The sequence below is a fragment of the Ursus maritimus genome, unplaced genomic scaffold (genome assembly GCF_017311325.1).
Source record: "Ursus maritimus isolate PB19 unplaced genomic scaffold, ASM1731132v1 scaffold_6, whole genome shotgun sequence".
Classification (NCBI taxonomy): domain Eukaryota; kingdom Metazoa; phylum Chordata; class Mammalia; order Carnivora; family Ursidae; genus Ursus; species Ursus maritimus.
The window spans coordinates 73,790,446-73,795,358 of record NW_024426774.1 but is presented as its reverse complement, the minus strand read 5'-3'; the positions used below and the strand labels follow the sequence as shown (position 1 = coordinate 73,795,358).

Sequence of the window (4,913 nt, the reverse complement as noted above, 5' to 3'; positions counted from 1 at the left end):
GCTGACTCAGCGCCTCTCTCTCCCACCACCCCGCCCAGTCACCCAGTCGAGGGCCTGAGCCTTTGCTCCAGGGAGGAGGCAACACCCTCTGCCCCCGTGTTTCTGTCATTGGCTGCCCATCCCTGCCAAAGGGAGGGGGCAAACATTGCCCCCTGGGCCCTGTCCCAGTTAAACTCCTTGTCTTTAATCCATAGGGATTCAAGAGGTCAGAGGTTTGGACTCTTTCCCGACCCTCCCAGCCAGGCCCCGTATTCTCTGGTTTGGGGGAAATAGTCTGGAGCCCTCCGGCGACATATCCTGAGGCGGCTGTAGGTCAAGACAGGCTTCGGCTCAGATGGAGAGGATTTCGGTGGAGTAAGAAGGAGCAGTGGGGGTGTCCCTCACTGTCCGTCCACACCACCCTCTCTCTGTGTCGACCACAGCTGCCTCGGCCTAAGATAGGCCTGAGATCCTGCCTTTACTTCTTAGAGGGAGCACAGCTACCTTGGTCAGGGGGCGGTGCTGGGTGGCCGGGGTGCCCCATCTCTCCGGGAGGGGCTGGGAGCTCAGACGGCGGGGACAGCCGCTGGGCCTGCTGCACCAGCCTCAGCTGACAAAGCTCTGGGTCCCAGGCTTCGGGGCCGAGGCCCGCCTGTGTCCTGAGCAGCTGGCAGAGGAGGCTGTGCCAAGGCCCGGTCCAGTGTGGCCACTGAACATTTGGTGTGAATCAAAGGCTTTTCCAGCCAGGAGAGGAATGCTGCCGAGTGGGGTTTGGGAACGGGCCTGGCAGGGCAAACACTGCCCTAATTGAGGCCCTTCTAGACTTTTAATTACAAGCAGTGTTTTCCCAAGCTTCCTAAATTGACCGTGGAGACCCGCTGGTGTTATTGCCCGTGCCAGGGACAGGAAAAAAATTGTTGTGAAAGCTTTTTCAGCAAGGTTTATTTTAGCCATGTTTTGAGGTGGAAGAGCTCGCACAGTGGAGGCCGGAGCCATTTTCCTCTGAGGGCCTCCTACAGACCCAGCGGTGATGAGACTTTCAGCTAGAGCACGCTAACACACAGACAGACAGCTGGAGAGAAAGACACATGTACAATCAGACACGGTCATGGACGTGGCTGCAAATGCTGTAAACACCAGGCTGGAAATCCTGCCCAAGCCCCTGGAGCGTTTTAGAAAGGAAAACAGTGTTCCTAGCTCTGCCTGCTCCCCACCTCCACCCCCTCTGCCCCTTCAGACTGGCTGGGCCAGGGCCTGCTTCGGAGCCCCTGTCCCCTTTGCAAGGCCTGTTTACAAGGCCCAGGACAGATTTCAAACCCCCAGCTGGGAGTTTCTTATGCCAGAAACCTTTGTCCTGCTCTTGTCCCAATCCCAGGGGGACGTGACTGTCTGGGAAGGAAGGCCATGCCCTTGTCTGTGGAAGAAAAGGCCCCGATGTTCAGCACTCCAGCTGAATCCTTGGGATACTTTCCGACAGAAACATCCATAGGGTTCTGGGGAGCGCGGGTCTCGGGTACAGATGCAGAAACCTGGTGTCTCTGGACATGTGAGCACTGAGCCCTGTTTGTCCATGAGAATCACCTGGATTCCAGGACTCTCTTAGGGCAACAAAATCTGGATCCCCATGGCTTGGGCCCAGGGGTGTGTATGTCATACCACAGCTCCCCATTGCATCTGAAACACTGGAAGTGCTCAGTACATGTTTGTTGAATCGGTGGATGGTTAATGAGGGGCCCTACCCCTGCCCGCCCCCGACACCCCTGAAAGACAGCAGTTTCCCCTGACAAGGGTGACCTGGGAGGGAAGCCTCAGAGGAGTCCCTCACCCTCTCTTCCTCTTTCCTTTCCTCTGGTGCTCTGCCCCTGTGGGTCCGGATACCCAGGCAGTGTCCAGAATCCCTTTGCAGCGTCCAATTGGGAGCCCAGAAATAGTGCACAGTAGAAATGGGCAGGAAGGGAGGCCAGAGATGCCTGCTCTGCCACTTTGCCAAGGATCCCTTGGGCTTGGGCAGTACCCAGACGCGGAGCCGGAGGCCAGAGGCCAGGAGCAGAGGCAGGGCCTCTAGCCGCAGCTTGGGCAGGGTGAGCCTTGGTGGCCGTTACAGGCCGTTGCTATCACCCCTTATCTGGGGCTCCTGGCTCTTACACCACGTCCCCAACCGCCCCGGGAATCGGGGCCCCTGCTGCTCCCTCCCCAAACAGACCGTTACTGGGTTTCCGTTGTGTGGGGAGGGCGTGAGGGGTTGTCTGCTTAATTAATCATTTCAGGCCACCCTGGGAAACTCATTAAGCCACCTCTCAGGGCCGGGAGCAGGATACCGCTCTCAAAGTTGGAACTTTCTGGTCTGCCACGCTGGGGTCCATGTTTCCCTCCACCCATGTGCACACATGTGCATGAGAATGTGTGTCTGTGTGTGTGTGTATGTGTGCACGTGTGTGAGTATGTGTGGGAGAGAGAGCGCGCGCCGGCGTGCCCTCGTGTCTACGATTGTGTGTGTGTTTGCGTTTCCTAGATTCTGCAAGGAACTTCCCCTGATTCTTCTTAATTACCAGCCTAGAAGAAATTCAAGATGGTTAGAGCAAAGGTCAAACTCCACCTGTTTTCCCTGCACTTCATTTTCTGGCAGTTCCCACAATAGTACAGATAAGTACAAGATTCAGGCAATCTTTTCTAATTAAAGTAATTAAAAACCGGCGATGATTGCACCTTTCATCTGAACGGGAAAATATTTACTCATCCAAACTGCAGGCTCTTCAAAGCATTCAGGAGGTCTATTTTGACAAACAGATCCTCCCCCTCCCCCAGTCCATTCTCTCTCCTCCAGGACACACACACACAAAGGCTGGTTTATTTAGCAAGAGGCGGCTTGACAGGGCATCGTGGAAGCGGCTTGGGAGCCTGGGATCCTGTGGCAGGTTTTGAGCAAGTGGACAGTTTGGCCCCATCCCTGCCAGGCCCTGTGGAGAGGGTTTTTGGGGCTGTTGGGATTTTGATTTAACCAACTGGTGCTTTGCTGTTGCTCCCTCTTCTTCCCCCAGGGGTACTCCCTCAAGGGCCCCGTACCTCGCTGGGACAGCTCCCCTCTCTTTAGGCCTTGCCCTCTGAACTGGCTGGCATGGAACCTCAAACGGAAGAATGTGTAGGAGGCTCAGATCTAGTCCGTCCCACGGCCTACCTTTCCATCCTCTGACCCAACACACTTGTGTTAAATTGCTATTTTGCACAAGCCCCTGTGCTTGATACAGCAATACTTCATCAGTGCTGAAGAACATTCTGGGGGCGTGCGGTACAGCCCCTCCCCTCAAGAAACACAGTCGCACAAACTTCTGAACAAACTGTCCTTGGCTCCCCCAGGAGAAATCAAACAGACCTCAGGCTACGGTATTTCGCTTTGAGAATTTGAGGCAAGTGTAATCACCCAATTTCCTGGCGAATGGGGTTCGGTCTCACAACCAGCAACTTTTCCCTAACGAGGGAGCTCCTCCTGGGACCCCTGCCAGTGGGGACAGAGGTGCCCTGACCTTCCAGGGTCAGGACTCTAGGGGTTGGGGTCTTTGAGGGGGAGTGAGGTGTGAAGGCGCAGAAGCACGAATGCCCAGTCCCATGGCCTGGAGCTGACCTGATCTCTGTCCCACATCACCCCCCCCGCCCCGCCCCCACTGCCAGCAGACAGGACATGCTTTGGAGCTGGTGCAGCTAGCGCTTGAAGTGGTCTCAATGGGATTATCCACTTAGAGACTGTTCCCGAATCCTCAGAATATGACATGAAGGAAAATTCTAGGAAACGGTTCCAGGAACACCCTGGCCCAGCTGTCCCCCGAGAAGGGCCTGGTTGCCTCTGCCTGCCCAGGCCAGGCTGGACAGTGTCCTCAGCATGACCCAGAGCCCTCAGCTGTCCTCCCTGCAGAGGCACGGCCTCAAAGAGCCAGTGTGGGCAGATCCGTATCTGTGGGAGCATGCTGTTCTGGGGGGCTGGGTAGGAAAGAGCAGTCTGTGTGGGTGCTCTGTGCCTGGCCTGTTGGTATATGGATGGGCTTACCTTGCACCCAGAACAGCCTCCCCAGAGAGTGGGGGTGAGCCTGTGGGGTTCTCCCAATCTGCACGCTCACTCTGAGTCAACCGTGTTTGGACTCTGGACTCCGGCTAAGCCCCAAACCTCCCTCTTTCCCAGCCTTGCCTCTCCCGTCCCGGCTCTTGGGCCACTCTCAGAAACACATCCGCTGGCACAGCTAAAGCAAAGGGTCCCCGCGGCCCACCTCATATCTCAGGGGTCTTCATTCGGGCCTGACCCCAAATGGACTCTTCTTGCTGGTCCCAAACACCACGGGAGACCTGTGAGAAGCCACGAAAGCTGGGGTTTCTCTCCCAGGAATACTGTCTACCTTTGTGCGCACATGCCCGGCCCACAAAGACGCCAGCAGCGCAGGGATCCTGGGGTCCGGAAGCCCCTAGCCAGAGCCCAGGTGGGGACCTTCCGTCCCCCAGGCCGAGCTGCGGGTTTGTCTCCAGGTCACCCCCACCCTGTCCTCCTTCCAAGCTCAGTCTAACCCTCCTGCCCAGGGAGGGGCGGGGGGCCCTGACTGAGCCTGCAGGCGGCCCTCAGTGGGCCTGGGCTCCCCCAGTTGGACTCATCGAATTGTGTTTGATCAAACTTAAGCATTGGGTGATTAACTTGCTCAGTGGAAACTGGAAACAGTCCCCAGGGGACTGGAATCCTTATTGCAAAAATAAATTTTCCCTCTGGACCTAACTAGCTTTTGTAATCTTGCTTTCTCTTGCATTCTGGCTTTTTTCTTTCTTTCCTTTTTTTTTTTTTTCTTTTTTGTTCTTTCTAGTATCCCAACCGGCTTTTATCTTCTTGCTTTCCTCCCACCAAGCCCCAAACAAACGTCCCAGTAAACAAACTCTCAGGCCATGCTCTTAAAGAGACAGCG

The 4,913-nt window shown here is 55.9% G+C and overlaps 1 protein-coding gene across 1 annotated transcript in view; it reads left to right on the top strand.

Annotated features, from left to right (window-relative positions):
* LOC103671202 overlaps positions 1-4,913 on the top strand; it is a 17,418-nt gene that overhangs the window by 1,425 nt on the left and 11,080 nt on the right. The window lies entirely within an intron of this gene.